At 38.8% G+C, this 15,983-nt stretch overlaps 1 protein-coding gene across 1 annotated transcript in view; it reads right to left on the bottom strand.

The window, feature by feature from the left end:
• Nucleotides 1-15,983, bottom strand: part of stxbp5l (syntaxin binding protein 5L) — a 130,212-nt gene that overhangs the window by 70,332 nt on the left and 43,897 nt on the right. The gene's annotated exons all lie outside the window — the stretch shown is intronic.

The following is a 15,983-nucleotide window of genomic DNA, read 5'->3' as shown; positions in this document are numbered from 1 at the left end:
GAGATAGCAAACAATCTGAATTTCCACAATAATGATACAAAAATGTCTGCCGTTGTATAAGCAGGCAGGTGGCGCATTGTCAAATACCATTATGAAGGATGACTGGATTTAAAAAATAAATAAAAAAGTGTGTTGAACTGTTTAATGACTGCTGACACTTCCCTCACTTTGCCTCTCCTGTCATCTTGGGCAATTCAAGTTCCTGGGGACATGTCCATGTAAGTACAGGTGAGAGGCCCTGCGCGCATGGCTCTGCTCTGTGTTATCACAAAAACATCCATCTCAGAAATAGCTGTATTTTAAATTGCTTTTGGATTTTTGGTTTGACTGTACTTATTTGAAACAGCACACCACTTAAGTCCCAATTGGGTTCTCAAAAGCTTAAATATGAAAGTTAAAACTGTGTTAAAACTGTGTTATAATGTCCATATTCTGCAGTGTTTTCTTCTGTTTCTCTGCACTATTTTTGCAACTCCTTGGTGAGTTATTTCCCAATGTGCACTAAAAATCACAGGTAAAGTTTATAGCCTTTTGATCCACGAATAAATCTCCATACAGTTTGTTTGGAAACAGGTAAGGTGACCAGAGGAAGTCAATTCCCCGAGCACATCTTTGAAAGCAGGTGGAAATCAGCAGGAGGGGGAAATGACACAACATGTAAACAGAGCCAGTTGGACCTGAATCACTATCAGTTACTCAATCACTTCAGTTTGTTCAGAACACTCTATGTTGCCAACATTGCTCCACACAGCACAAATCAGAAGTAAATCACCAGTCCTGCAATGAACAAAATGACATATTTTATTATTAAAGATTTTTTACTAGTCTCCACTTTTATCAACTAATATGGAGACAATTATAATCTGTTTGGTTTTCAGACGACTATCAGTTTGATAGACATTGATTTTGCATCTTATGATTTCATGTGCATATGAACTGAGGTGTTCCATTACAAACGTTGTGGTGTGATGTGTCATGCTAGTTTGCCCTCCTCTTCTCCCTCAAGAGATTTCTGTCCACCTCTCTTTGTATCACTGGCTACAACACCTTGCTAACCACTCAGGGAGAGGTGACTGTGTGGGCCACAGTCAAATTAAGTGTTCAGTTGGCCAACAGTGCAAAAACAACAAAAGGACAAAATGTGTGTTCCGTTCTATTGAAACAGTATGAGTAATAACCGGGAGCAGGGGGCTGGAGAACAAAGCTTTAACTTTAAGAGGGGAAGAAGAAAATGTATTCAGTTCCTGTTGTTTTATCACCTGTTGTGGACACAGATGCATTAAACCAAAATGCTTTCACATGAAAACTGTGTTATCAAATGTGAGTGAGCTTAAGCAGTCAAATCCTTTGACTTATCAATGTTATGTTGTGCACTATAATCAGAAAGGCACTATCACTGAGTGATAACCATAGTAACTCTGGATTCCAAATAAATATCAGTTGCTACACAGGCAACAGCAGATATGCAGCAATCCAACGGACAAATAATTCCCTGAAACCAACAGGGCAGAAACATCCAGACAGTATTGCTAGACAGACTTATCACATCAACAGCAGCAGCATCAACTAAGCAACAGATATGGTGAACTCCTGAACCAGGCTGCAGATCATAGGTGCACTGGGGAGGAATGACGGTTTACGGTTCAAAATACTGCCAGTGACTTTAGGCTAAAGTTAAGATTCCAGTCCTGTTCCAAAATTGACAAATAAGTAAAAAATGAATTACATGTAAACCAGCAGTTCTTTACACAGCCCATGCAAAGCCTTATATGGAGCTATAATATTTTATATGTTTAAAGATTTCACATCTATTGTACCTGCATGGCATAACATAAAATGAATCTATTACATTTCATTAAATTAAAATTTCACAATAAATGCCATTTGCCTACATGCAGAGATTGTATACTTTGATGCATATTTTAAAACTACAATTGTTTTACACATAGGTCCAGTGACAAGTGCTACATAATGTGTTTCAGTAATGGCTTGATAGCAGACATCAGACGTAATGCACAGAACACTGTCTAAAAATTGTAACCTTGACCAATTCATGGTTGATGTCAGTCAGGTGTCTGTGGAGTGTTTGTTTGTGTCTCTGCTTGTAAGCACTCCTGTATGTATGTGTTACAGGTTGGAAGCACAGCACAGCTGCTGCCCAGGAAAGGTAGCCTAAAAAAATGGAGGAAGAGTATGTTGCTTCCTCTAATATCTCTTGTTAGGTTCCTCTATCAAGAGATATGGTGAACAAACGAAGAGACTAAAACACAACACACTGAACCACCTACACGCACCAACTGTGCTAACGGCGCACTGGCTATTGTTTACATTTGAGGCAGTCAAGGTTCTAGTCATTTCAAGATTAATTAAGATGTTTAGGATTTGGGGAATTAGGGAAATGTGAACGATGTATGTGAGTGTAAATGACTGACAGGGATGAAAATCTGCATTTGGTCCACCTATGAGCTAAAACAATATACACGGAAAGAACAATGGTATCAGCTGCAATCCTGTGGGGCAGCTAGCATTCTGCGTCAAATCACATCCAAAAAAAATTGCTTGTTTTAACACTAACAGGCTCAGATCATTTTTATAAATGACAGACAAGATTCTGGAAATGCTACAGAGATTGACATGTCTCTAACGTGAAAAAGAAGTCTTGCTGTGGGATAACTTTTGCTCTAAAACTTGCCGGAGGTGAGTCTTTGCAGAAGACAACAGAGGAAGTCATCTGGGAAAGCGGAGCTTGATGTTGCATAAAAGATTTAACAAATAATGGTTGGCATTTGAATTGTTGAAAGAAAATGTTCTACTCTTCAAAGCTTTCATAGACTGTCTTACACAGACATGGTTGCAATTAAGCAGTCAGTGGCTAGCTGTGCTATAAGTGGATGAAAACACCCGGTATGCTGTTGACCAGGATGACAATGGCCTATTGAATAGGAGAAGAAATCCTACACCAAAGAGTCTTTAACTGAAGAAAAAAGTGGTTTAGAGTGGAGGTAAAGTTATTTTATAGACCTTGCATCAGTGCTCACAAAAGCATGTGAGTCAAAGCAAGCATTTCATAAGACAGAAGAGTGTACAATGTATTAACTAAATCAATCGGAGGCAAAAGCAGTCAGTTTTAGTGGATGTAATTTGTCACAGATAACCAGCTGCCCTGCAGGATTTCATTGCAGCCATTTTGAAGCTTCTGGGTATACTGACTGACTGACTTCAATGACTTCAATCATTAGGGTTCAAATACTTCAGAAAATAAGGCCCAGGTTCAAAAATACCAAGGTTATGCTTTAAGGCCAATGTCCATATAAATAAGAATTTTTAAAGAGGTGAGAGCATAGTGGTACGCAGCAGGCTTTAATGCTTAACTTAAACTGGGGACTGTCAAAGAGAAACTCTGATCTATACCCTTCCTTTCTGACGGTCATCTTTTTTTCCCTCCAACCCCTGTCATCCAAATCGACGGAACTACGTCAGTGAGGAAAAAAGAACAGGGTAAATAAATACCAGATATCCAAGCTTATTCAGAGAAGAGAGATCTTTTGTGCTCATGCGCCCACATTGAGCCACCAAACCACAAAAGAAAAATTGGCTTTTTGACCCGTGGTAATACACTGAGCAAAAGGAGCAGGCCAGTGCACATAAAGTAAGTCGATATGTATTTCTGTTTTGAGTGCCCACACAGCTGGTGGCTTCCAGCATTTAAGGTTAAAATGAAAGCAACTCAGAGGTGGCTTTTTGTGAGTTTGCTGCAAAGTGTCGGTCTTGACGGTTGTTCTTTGGCTTGTTGTAATGGGTGCTATTAAATGGTGCTTTATGTTACTCAATTAAATATGTCAAAGTAAATAAAAATTCTTGTAGTGTACAGTCGTAGATGCTGTCCTAGCCTTCAAGTTCTTGTATCAAAATTCTGCTACTGTATCCATGATTTATTTCCCGTGTTTAGTTTGTGTAAATCATTAAAAAATGAATGTCTTAAGCTGGGCTCAGAGTACAGCAGTGTGAAATCCTATTCAATTTTGAAACTAGGTTGCATGATACACTTAAGGAGAAACTTCACAGAAAATCTCTTTGCACACTTGTACACACTACTAGATTTGAAAATAATAGTGCAACACACCACAGGATGTTGTGTCAGATCACGGAGCATTAAAATAATTATGGTGACTCATCCACACTTCAGGTCGGTAGGTGGTGGTAATACACCTGCAAACTGACTAGTTAACTGACAATCACTACAAAAGAAGACGGGTTGAGGACACTCAAAGTGTTATATCAATATCAAGTATGCAACGTTCGGACTTGATGAAATGGGCTCTGCAAGAAAACACCCAGAGAGGTCTGAACTACAGTATATACCTGAGGGGTGAATCTGGGTATAAACTGTCTAACTTACATGTGTGGTTGTATTTTCAGAAAATTAACAAACGTTTAAAAATTTCCCCAATGTAACAAGGCTGGCATAAATGATGCATCTGTCAGTCAGCAAACCCGCAGTGTGGCGACTTTAGGTGGAGACTGTGTTAATTCAATGCAATGAGCATCCGAGCGTCCACTCGCTCAAGGACCATGTACAAGTGAGCGCGCCTGTGTTAGATTCAAGAGCTGACTTGAAAGGGAATGGTAGACTTAAATCATCTCTCTGCCAGTCTGCATCATTCTCTCCCTGACAGGCGAGTCTTTGTACACATCACATTCAAATTCACATCACACTCGGGACCGCATCAAAACACACAAGACGCTGTCAAAACACAAAGCTGATGTGAAGGTGAAGTCGCCTACATCCATACAGGAGACAAACACTGTATTGCTGCCAGCTGACAGGACAGAATGCCAGTGAGTAATTGCTGCATGTAGAATCGGATGATTTTTGCCTTGAAAGCCAATAAGTGAAAGCCAGTGTGTCATGAATTCAAATGAAAACATATGTTGGTTGCCATGCACGGTTTCCTCCTGACTGGACAGCTGATGCAGTCGCACAAGGGCCACATTTCAAAACATCTTAAAGCTAATGTGGTTGCACAGTGACGTATATGAAGCTTGATGCCTGGTAGATGTTTCAGTGAATCATGTCTGATCACAAGTAGCAAGTGTTCAACACACAATGACACTGCATGGGCTTTAACTCCTTGTATCCTTTCACAAGTGCAGAATTCAAAGTAAGGATCTTTACTCCTAAATGTGAGTCTTATTTTCTTCTATATAACTGGAATGACACGAAAAACAGGCACAGCACATAATAACATTGATCTAAAAAACAGCTGTTTTGCGAAAGTTGGCTGCAAGTTCTAGTATTGTGAACACCTCCCTTCACTGTGGCTATAATCACATAGTATTATTTGGATTGTGTTTAGTTTCTAGTGTGGTTGGTGTTTTAAAAATCTGCTATTTTAAAACAGGAATGCAGACTAAATATAAGGTCAAGATGCACTTAGTCAAAATGGCTGCTTTAAGATAATCACACCTACGTATATGGTTGCGCTGCTAAAGTGGCTACAACTAGAGGAGGTTTCAATCAATTACTTCCAACTCACCCTGCTGTGGATAAACAAACAAATTAGTTTCAAAGGCTCCAATCATACTCCTGTATTTATCTCAGCTGGAAAGACAATACATACAGTAAATCTGCTGTTAGAAAGAAATCGGCAAATGTTTTTGTTTGTTTGGCAGTAGCAACAAGGAGCAGGGACAACAGTGGAAGCGAGTAGGAGGAGAAAGTTTGAATTGCATTCCTGCACAGTTGCCCAAAATTACCCAGGCCGTATTACCATACAAACATTAAAGCTAGCATGACTACAATAAGAAAAGCTATCTGCTATTTTCAGCTGTTTCGATGGCTCTCTACTGTTGAACAAAACCCATAAATAGGCTTTGTCTAGTTTCCAGTCAGTATACACTCACTTGCCAAATAATCAGACACAGTCTTGAAAACAAATGCATTCTAATATAACAGTCCTGCACTAAATCCCCCTTCATGACTGTTATAATGCTTATGAAAATTCAACTGTATGACTGTGTCAGTTAAATATACATAGGGCGGTTAAAATACTAGAAACACGTGCCAGTACGACACAGTACGATTCAATAGCGCTACAAGCCACAGCCTCCAAAAACACAATCGAATCAACAGTTCTCTGAGGTATTTGAAACAAATGCCGAATACCATAACCTTCATGAAGATAAGATTTTGGGCAGGACTGTTATGTTTGAATGCATTTTTATTAGTTTACAACTGAGTGTATCAGGCCACACATGAAGACAAAGCATGTATGCATTTGACTGTAACTCACAATCATCCTGAACATTTCTTCATGTTCCACTTTCATACTTCTGCATCCTTTCACACACTTTTATTCCGCTGCGCTCTGAGGCATTTCAGACCAGGATGTCTTTGAATCCAGCCTAGCCTCACCTTAATTAATTTTGGTATGCATGGCTTTCCTGCCATTAATGTCTGCTGGATATGAATACATGCTTCCTTTTTCACAATAAATGCATCCAGAGGTCCTTTCTCCTTCAGCAGGTTTACATTACATTCGCACTCCTAACAAGCTGTACTTGTTTTTCAGGTGTGAGCACGCTTCATTACTCCCTTGTTCAGTGCTTCCTTGCTCTGTGTCCTCCATAACCTCAGAGCAGACTAACCAAAACACATTCTTTTTAAGACAGACAAAGGGCTGTCTTAGCGGTTGAACCATATAGTCAGACAGGCATTGTCTGTCATGTCTAGTTTCCGCTCAATCCCTGATAGATGAATCAATCCCCGACTGTGACAGACCTCAGTGCAGTACCCTGGTGTTTTCATCTTGTTCTGTCAGCTCCAAATAATACTTATATGTCATTTTTTTTTTTTTTTTTGAAAGAAGGCTGAGTATTTAACAAAGGAAGAATATTTACACAATATTTACACTATCCATACTACTAACTATGTTAAAAGCTTAAAATAGTCCAACTAAAATGAGTTAGTGTATTTCCATATGTTCATACCAGATGATACTGGCGTAAGAGAGGGCATGGAAAACTCTGTCAAAACACCTTATGAACATGTTGGCTAGCAAGGTGTTTTCAGCCTCATTTAACGCCTTGATAAGTGAAATAACACATGGAGCATGTGAGAACATCTCAGCACAGTGTTTGCATTTAAGAGAGTATATGTATACTCTGTTGGCTAGTCCATAGTGCTGTATGTGTGTGTTAATCTGTCATGTCAAGCATGGACTGGTTTTACATCATTTATGCATAAAGTTGATATTATTATGGAAAACACAAAATTACTTTTAACAGTGTACACATGCTGTTTCAGTCTGCAGTCAGTAATGGTGATTTTTTGTTATGAATAATCTATATTGGAATTTTTTCCAGGATGTTATAGTGGTGTGGTGGTTAGCACTGATGCCTCACAGTAAGCAGGTTCTGGGTTCGAATCCATTGGCCAATGACATGCTCGTTAGGTTCATTGATGATTCTAAATTGGCCGTATGTGTGAGTGTCAATGGTTGTCTGTCTCTCTGGGTTAGCTCTCTGATGGTGGTGACCTGTCCAAGGTGTACCCCACCTCTCACCCAATGACAGCTGGGATAGGCTCCAGCCCCCCCGTGACCCTCCAGAGGACAAGCGGTTACAGAAAATGATTTTTTTTTTTTTCCAATGATTGTGGCATTATCAGAGTTTCAATAAAATTTGCACTGACTGCAAGGCAACAAATATTTTGAATTTTTGAATTTGAAACCAGCTTCAGCATCCACGATCAAACTAAACCCCAGATCTCAACCTAGCTGTCAAAGAGGAGGATTACAACCATCCCGATGTATTGTTTGTCAGTAAAAAGAACACTGTCTGGGAAAAAAACAAGTGACGTGCATTTATGGTGAAAATGATTTGGTGCAATATTTGAGCATGATTGCTTCTTTTTCTTCCTTGTGATTTTACATTAAAAATGGCTGATGTGTAATGAAAAATAATTAAAATTAAAAAAACTCTAAGCACTTGTAACTTGGGAATTAACTCTAAAAATATGGAAAGTGCCTAATTTGGTGTAATTGTTGTACCGTTATCCCTCAAAGGTTGGTTTGTCAACAGCATAAACCTGGATTAGTCCTAGATTAACACGGCTTAAACTTCAGAGAACCCTGACATCTGCTTCTCTGTATTGTAGTCACGATTACTCTTTGACTCATCTAAAATCTCTATGTTTCTACTTTCTAGGAGTTTGCCAGCATATCAAAATTAAATGCTATACAAAGAAGACTTCAGATTATTAAGATTAAGATTAAGATGAGGAGTTCTTATTTGATTTTATGAACTTGGACATAAGGAAAAAAGTATGCCACCACATTAGACTACACTGTTAAGAATTTTCCTGTAAAATAACAGTAAAGAACTGGCAGCAGGGTGCCATTATGTTACTGTAAAATTAATATATTTTTACTGTCACTATAATTTACAGTTTTGTGCTGTTATTAAAAAACACAGCATTTACTGTTTGTTAAGATTGCTTTCACAATATTTTACAGTCAACTGGTTTGTTTAAAAATACATTATCAGTCTTCACAAAATCTACAAACTGTGAAGGGTCGCGGGGGACTGCTGGAGCCTATCCCAGCTGTCATCGGGTGAGAGGGGGGGTACACCCTGGACAGGTCGCCAGTCTATCGCAGGGCTAACACAGACAGACAGACAACCATTCACACTCACATTCACACCTACGGCCAATTTAGAATCACCAATGAACCTAACCACCATTCTTTGGATGGTGGGAGGAAGCTGGAGTACCTGGAGAGAACCCACGCAGACACAGGCAGAACATGCAAACTCCACACAGAAAGGCCCGGTCGGCCCATGGATCCAAATCCAGGACCTTCTGGCTGTGAGGCATCAGTGCTAACCACCTCGCCACTGTGCCACCCGAACAGATCCAGCTTCCCATGTGTAGTTCGGGTTAAATTTCCCAGAATGTAAAAAATACATCATGATACCGTGATTTAGAAGTTTTGGATGAATGATTAGCGGTAAAATGCTGTATTTTAGGAAAACAGTATTGTTCTGTTAAAAGAACAGTAAATCACCAAAATTTCACAGTTTTTTGTTTGTATTAACAGTAGAGTGATGTATTCAAAAATAACAGGTTAATACTGTTGGAATTCTGCTGTAAATTAACAGCAATTTCTAACAGTGTAGTTCTGAGCAAATTGTTCTGAGCTACGTTTTTGCCATGCACAGTGAGTATGGTTAAACAGCATACTAGTGTAGGAGCTTTCAGGAAGAAACCGTGGAAGGAAAATACAGCCACCTAGAATTGATGGCAGGTCCGTGACAAGTCAGTGACAGGCTCAGTACAGATCCATGGCCAATCTCTGCTTGGTTGGCGGCTGGAATGACATCCCCTGTAATAACGTAGTAAATAAAGCCCCCACAGGTAATGCAGCATTATTGCATTGTACTGCTTTAGCTTCCAACAAGGAGGAGAAGTGATTATAGAATCGTGAAAGGTTTACTGCTTTCTACGGCTGTTGTAGTTCTCCATATTAAGTTTATTGGCCAGTGCCAAATGATGCGTTACTCAACAAAGTGTGTGCAAAGTTAAACAATAGGGGTGAAATTAACGACTGAGAAGAAGAAAATTATATGTATGGGGAGCTCATCTGTTGTTCATAAGGCATACTGTATGAAATGATCATTCTTCTGGTCACTGAATTGGCTTCGCAAGGACACTACAAAACAACACTGTTCGATTTGTAGAAATAATGTTATTTGTAAGATTTTAGATTTTATTTTCAAAATCAGTCATCAGTAGAGAGAATCCATTCTTAATCTATTTTATCAAATATTAAAGCATTCGATTAGCCATTAATGCAGTTGACTGATGAAGTCAAAGAGTCCTTGCTGCAAGCGTCAGGTTTTCTAACAGCTGCAAGAAACTGCATTTCAATTTCGAAGTTGTCTTTGCTGTCATTTTGAGAAACACTGATCCATTAAGTGTGCACATTATTCAATTCTTAAGAAAGACCACCCGTTAGGCTTCAACTCTACTTGGTTTCTATCATTCTTTTTTAAATGCTACAGAACCCCCTGGACGATATTACAGATTCCACAGACACAGTTTTCTACAAGTACTGGTTTTAACACCCTGGGCTAGGTTGTGTCTTTCAAAATACTGACATTTAAGCTGACTCTTGATCAAAGCCATGCAATTACTCAAAATTACATCTCAGTGGTTTTCTCTTGAATTGATCGCAATACACACAAATGCACTCCATATCACCCAATCCGTACTGAAAATTTCTCTTTCATCGTCTGTAAGTCACAATTACTCTCATCCCGCCACCATACATTTTTTCTATTTTACTCTCCATCATTGTATGTGTGAGTGTGTGTGTGTGTGTCTGTGTGAAGGGGGGTGTATAATAACTGTTTTGTGTGTGTTTAATAATGCTGGTGGAGCAGTGGGGACACAGCTGGGCAATTTAGATTTGAGTATAAACATCTCACAGCAGAGTGGATACAGAAAAAAAAATGTGTGTGTGGTTGTGTGCGTGGGCAGACTGTTTGTGTTGGTACACACTGTATAAAGCTCTGCATATTTACATTCAGATTTTGCTCTAACCAACAGAGTTGCCTGATAGACCCAGCAGTCTCGTAAACCTTTGTGAAGTGTCACTGATCCCTGACATGAAGGTGAAGCTTCAACAGAATTTAGCTAATCTAGTAGTTTATACCACATGTTGATAAATGTAGATGTCATGCCTGTGTTGAAATACAAACATAAGTGCGGACTACACTTACTTACTAAACTTATAAAAAAATAAAAAAGTCTTTTGTTCTATGTTTTCCAACACATACGTGTACTGTATAGCCAAGCACAACAATGGAAGAGGTTCAAGAAGATATTATGATCGTATCAAGTTTTCTTTCATGATCCATGATTTCAGTAGCTAAGCACAGGCCTTTAATCCACTGGTAACTATCTGATTAACAAGCTGAAAGACACTTCACATTGTCAGTGCTATTTGTAGCTTCACACAGCCACTCATTCAAACCAAAAACCAGCGTTTACATGTCCAAGGCAAACAGTTCTGGGAATAAAATTGTGCCCTTGTATTGCAGACTGGGGCAAATTGGTAAAGGGCAGGACATAACCACCTACATTATATTGAAGCGCACAGCTTGCTCACACAGACTGTGTGTCTAGTCCATGGACTTCACAAACTAATATATTTTGCTATTGCTAGGCTATGACACACAAAGTAGGCCGTGGTCTAGCCAGTTTAAGAGTTAGCTACCTACTGCAATGCACAGCACATTTAAGGGTTAGTTCAGCCTGGTATATCTCCTATTAAAACAGCCACTGTAGTTATATGAGTAACTGTGCACACATCACCTCAGTCACCAAACAGTGTACTGTATATTGAGGCAATTAACGCATGCTACCTCTAGCTTTCCCAGAATTGTAAAGTTTATAGACTGCCTGGCCAAAAAAAAAAAGTCGCCACCTGGAGCAAATAGGTACAAGCCTCCCATTGGATAATTACAGCATTTTTGTTACAACATATGTATCCAAAAATATGTATGTACGCTGAGTAACTATGATTTGTATTTGACTATACTTGTTCAACATGAGAATTCTGCCAATGTGTGTATCCTATCAGGAAAGCATCCTATCCAAATTCAGCATTACACTGATATTTTTATGGGACAGACTCAAGGGTGAAGAGGGAAGACTAGGTGTCAAAGCAGTGGAGGGAAAATTCTCAGGGCTCAGGAATAGTTCAATAAACGACATGCTGTTTAACATAACCATCTATCCAGACCTCTTATATAATCGGCTCTTGTATGTGTTAGAAAAACTTTATCCAACAAAAAAGGTCTTAATTAGCGTATCTCCACAGATGCCGCACCGCTCTCCTTTGAAGAGATAAGCAAAAAGAGAGAAGGCATCCGTCTGGCTCTGGCTCTCATAATTTAAAGATACGTCCATGTAATAGGCTCTTTGACTGTTTCACATAACAGTTATGGAAATGCCAAAGAACATCTGCTGTCTGCCTAACTTTATAATTTCAAGGACAGGCCACAGTCTGTGTTGAATTAAGCTTTAGCTTATTTTCATTGGCCACGACTATTATTCGATGATTAGACAATACAAAATAAACTAACCAAATAGACTTGCGGTTATTTATTATCTCAAAATGTAATGTTGTCTATTGTTTTTTGTAGCGGCTTAAAGGTTAATTATTTCGATTGAGTTTCATTATATCCAATCTGATTCAAATCCTTCAAAACATAACCCTTGTTGAACCATAAATAAAAAGGGATACATGTGCAAATGACAATGGGCTACTGCATCAGCATTACAAAACTTTATTTTTCTCCTCCTTAATAATTGTCTTATCAAAAACCACCTCATGATTGGGAGGCATTAGTGTGGATCTGAACTCCTTTTCAACTTGTTGGGTAAATGTAATATTTTAACTTCATTAAAACATATTTTTATTGCACTTCCATGTGACAAATGTGAATTATTACTGTAATAGTGTTGGAGGATATAAACATTTATAAATAAATATTGCTTCTGTTTATTCTGTTATTAAACCGATCACAGCTTTGCATAATTAAGCAAAATTAGATTTAGACTTTCAACTACAAATTCTGCCACTGGCCGATGTGTGTGTCTGTACCAAGCCTTTTGTATGTTTTACTTAGCACCTATATAGAAAAACATAACAAAAAATAATAATAACAACACCCACACAATCCATGCATACCAGTTCTGGGTTCTCAGAATTCTGACCCTACAGCACTTTGCCAATTTTCAGTCTCTATTCATCCAAATAAGGGATAAAGTGTGACCAGCAACTCTTTTGTTTGTTTGTACTGTTCTGAGCTTCTAAATCTGTTGTTCCGCTGGGAAGAAGTGATGACCACTGGGCTACAAGCTGCCCCAGCTTGTATTTCTAATCTCTACATCTGGAGATCCAGGCTTGAAATCCACTGACATCATCTCCACTGATTGCTTGCACTGCAAACTAACTAAAATCCCAAATTGCGGAAATGGCATGACATGAACACAGTGGAGATTACGGACAAAGATACTTCTTACAGTGTTTTGGCGGACTCAGATTTACAGCTGACTTGTTTATTTTTTGCAACAGAATGAGGAAGAAGCAACCTAACGGTGGCACCTTAAGGCTGTAGCTGCATTATTTGAATCATTCAGCTGCCATGAATTTCAGGGCTTTCGTTGGGTGCAATCACCGACACCAGCTGCAAAAGAAAGTCAGTGTGTATCTTATAATGCACCGAAGTTTTATTCCTCACTTGGACAGAGGTGTGCTGGAAACCGTCTTCAGGTGGTATTTGCATGGCTTCTTCTTATATATGATATAGTATCATTTCATTTTTAGTTTTAACTTTTTGAGTTTTAGTTGAACTGCATTGTCGCATTATTTTAGATGTCATCACAATAGGTTTGATAAACCAGCCTCCACAAGATGGGCAGGCTGTCTGTGTGCAATGCATCCTAGTACATGTAGGTAGTGTACCAAGCAGGACACTCAGAAAACCCAGCTTCCATACACTGGAATGTATTGATTAAATTCACAACAATTACCATTAGTGCAGATTTTATATACATACAAAAAGTGTCAAACCTTCCACTTGATAGAGGAAAATAAATGTTACTGATCAACCAGACCCTGTTTGTAGGTGTTAAGGCTCAAATTGTGATTGGTTTCAGCCACATGTAAATGTAATCTGTACAGAGTGAGTACATCCTAAAGAGAAAACATCCTGCTCTACCCCGCTAACTAAAGCAAGACCGACAAAAATGCTATTACTGCCACTGCTAGGTAACAACAGCAATGTTTGCCTAGCATTGCTTCTCTTAAACTGAGGTGTCTTTGAGGGGGTGCAAGTTTCAAATACTACGGGATAGCAATATGCATGCTTTGAATATGTACTTAAAATGAGGATGCCTTTTGATGTCCACTTCAAGGGATCTGTAGCTGACCCATGTGTCTGGCAATTTGTAAAGGGATAAGGACAATGTGTGACAATCTGTTTAGTTGTAGGATGTTGTCTTCCTTTATCTGTAGGCATGTGTGACTGTATGTTTGGGAAAATGTGTCTGGGTCTCTTAAAACTTCGCCATACATTACATTTGGTTCCTTGGTTGTTTTTCCTCCCTGACTCCCGAGAGTCTAATGACTCAGAGATCCACCCACACTCAAAAAAATCAACTAGGGCATGTGTTCAATTAGCAAGCTAATAATATGTTTACGTTACATGAACAAATCATGATTATGTTCATTAAATGGTTCATTCTTGTTCGTTGAACATGACTCAAAGAAAATTTTGATGAGTTAAATTCACTCATGGCAATCCAACGAGAATGAGGTTCATCAAACCAATGACTCTGATATTGTCAGCTATTGCGCATGCGCCACGCCCACCGGATCCGGAAAAGTCCGTCAAGACGTTAACAAGAGCGCGGAGTGAATCCTCAGGCAAACTTGAAAGTGAGGTATGTAATTCACATATCTTTGGATAAATTTATTTAGGTCAGTAGTTTGAGTGATAAATAGCTGTTTGCGAGAAATATCTGAGTCGTTTTGGTGAGTTTTATTTTGTTGCTGCTGACTTTGAATGAGGACTGTTTCTTGGTTATTTGCATGGTTTGAAAAACGATACATGGTGAGTTCATATTTTTGTGCTATTATTGTTTATCTGTTATCTAGTTCACATTATACACAAGTTTAATCCACCTGACCCAATACTGGCCTGTGTTTGGTATATTATTGTTCGCTAATGCATATTTATTTTTCTTTCACTGACGTGTATGTGGCAGTACAAACATTGTGTTACCAGAGAGCACAGTAGGTACAAATTACTTCAGCATTATAAACTACATCATCATTATGGAATAGGCCAACATTATCTGTGCATATATGTAAATTGTCCATGCACATTCAAGACATGGAGTGGACTGAACACGCATGTCTATAAAGCTCATTCATCTCAGTTTGCACAGACAGCTTCCAGTTCAGTAACTTTTAGATGTAAGTTGTGTGAATGCAGTGACGTCTTCTCGGAGAGAGATTTTTTTGTTCATATTGGAACACATCTGCGAAGTAACGAGACAGTTAGTTGTGTGTTTCTTGGTTGCCCTTTCAAAACCAATATTTACAATACATTTTATACTCACAAAAAGAGGAAGCATCATCCACACACACTTAAGGATTTTATATTTGTATAGGTGAGTACTTGCGTTTTGGTCTCCTAAGGTCTCCTAAGACCTAAGTATTGTCTACTACACAAAGCTAAATATTCTCATAATGATCTTAATAATAATGATCTTTTTTTCCCCCAACATGACACAATACAAACAAGACGAGCATGCATCCTCAAGTCCTTGTGCATCTACCTGAACGAAGACCATGAGGAACTTGAAGGAATACGTGGTGAGTATTCACTAGGTGTGACAAAGATGTAGACTTACAGCACATATTTCATACATTTACTTGCATGATATGTAATTCACTGCATTTCATTTAATTCATTTCACCTTTTATTATTTGTAATGGGTGCATCTGTATTATTCCCATTTGATTAATATATGCTTCTATTCAAAAAATATACATTATATATGCCACCCATAGCTAGACTCAAACAACAATGTATTTATTGTCATATTTTACTTCACAGAACACTGAGGCCAACACTGAAGCCATGGAGCGAACTGTGATGGGAGTGTATGTCATACAGCAGGAGGGTGCACAGCCTGGAGATGACCCAGAGGACATTGGTGTCCTGATTGAACGTGTGGACGTTCTCACAGGTTTGGGGAGCATCGCGATTGCTTGTGCTCTGTTATTTGGACTGATATACTGTTTGAACCTAAGCTACCCACTGGAGCTCAAAAGCACTTTTGAAGTCCTGCAAAAGATTCTCATGAATCTGGATGGGCAGAGGTTGTCATCCAAAGCACA

This window comes from Chelon labrosus, assembly GCF_963514085.1.
Source record: "Chelon labrosus genome assembly, chromosome: 5".
NCBI classification, from domain to species: domain Eukaryota; kingdom Metazoa; phylum Chordata; class Actinopteri; order Mugiliformes; family Mugilidae; genus Chelon; species Chelon labrosus.
Note: the sequence above shows the minus strand (reverse complement) of the source record. Positions and strands in the feature narration are given on the sequence as shown.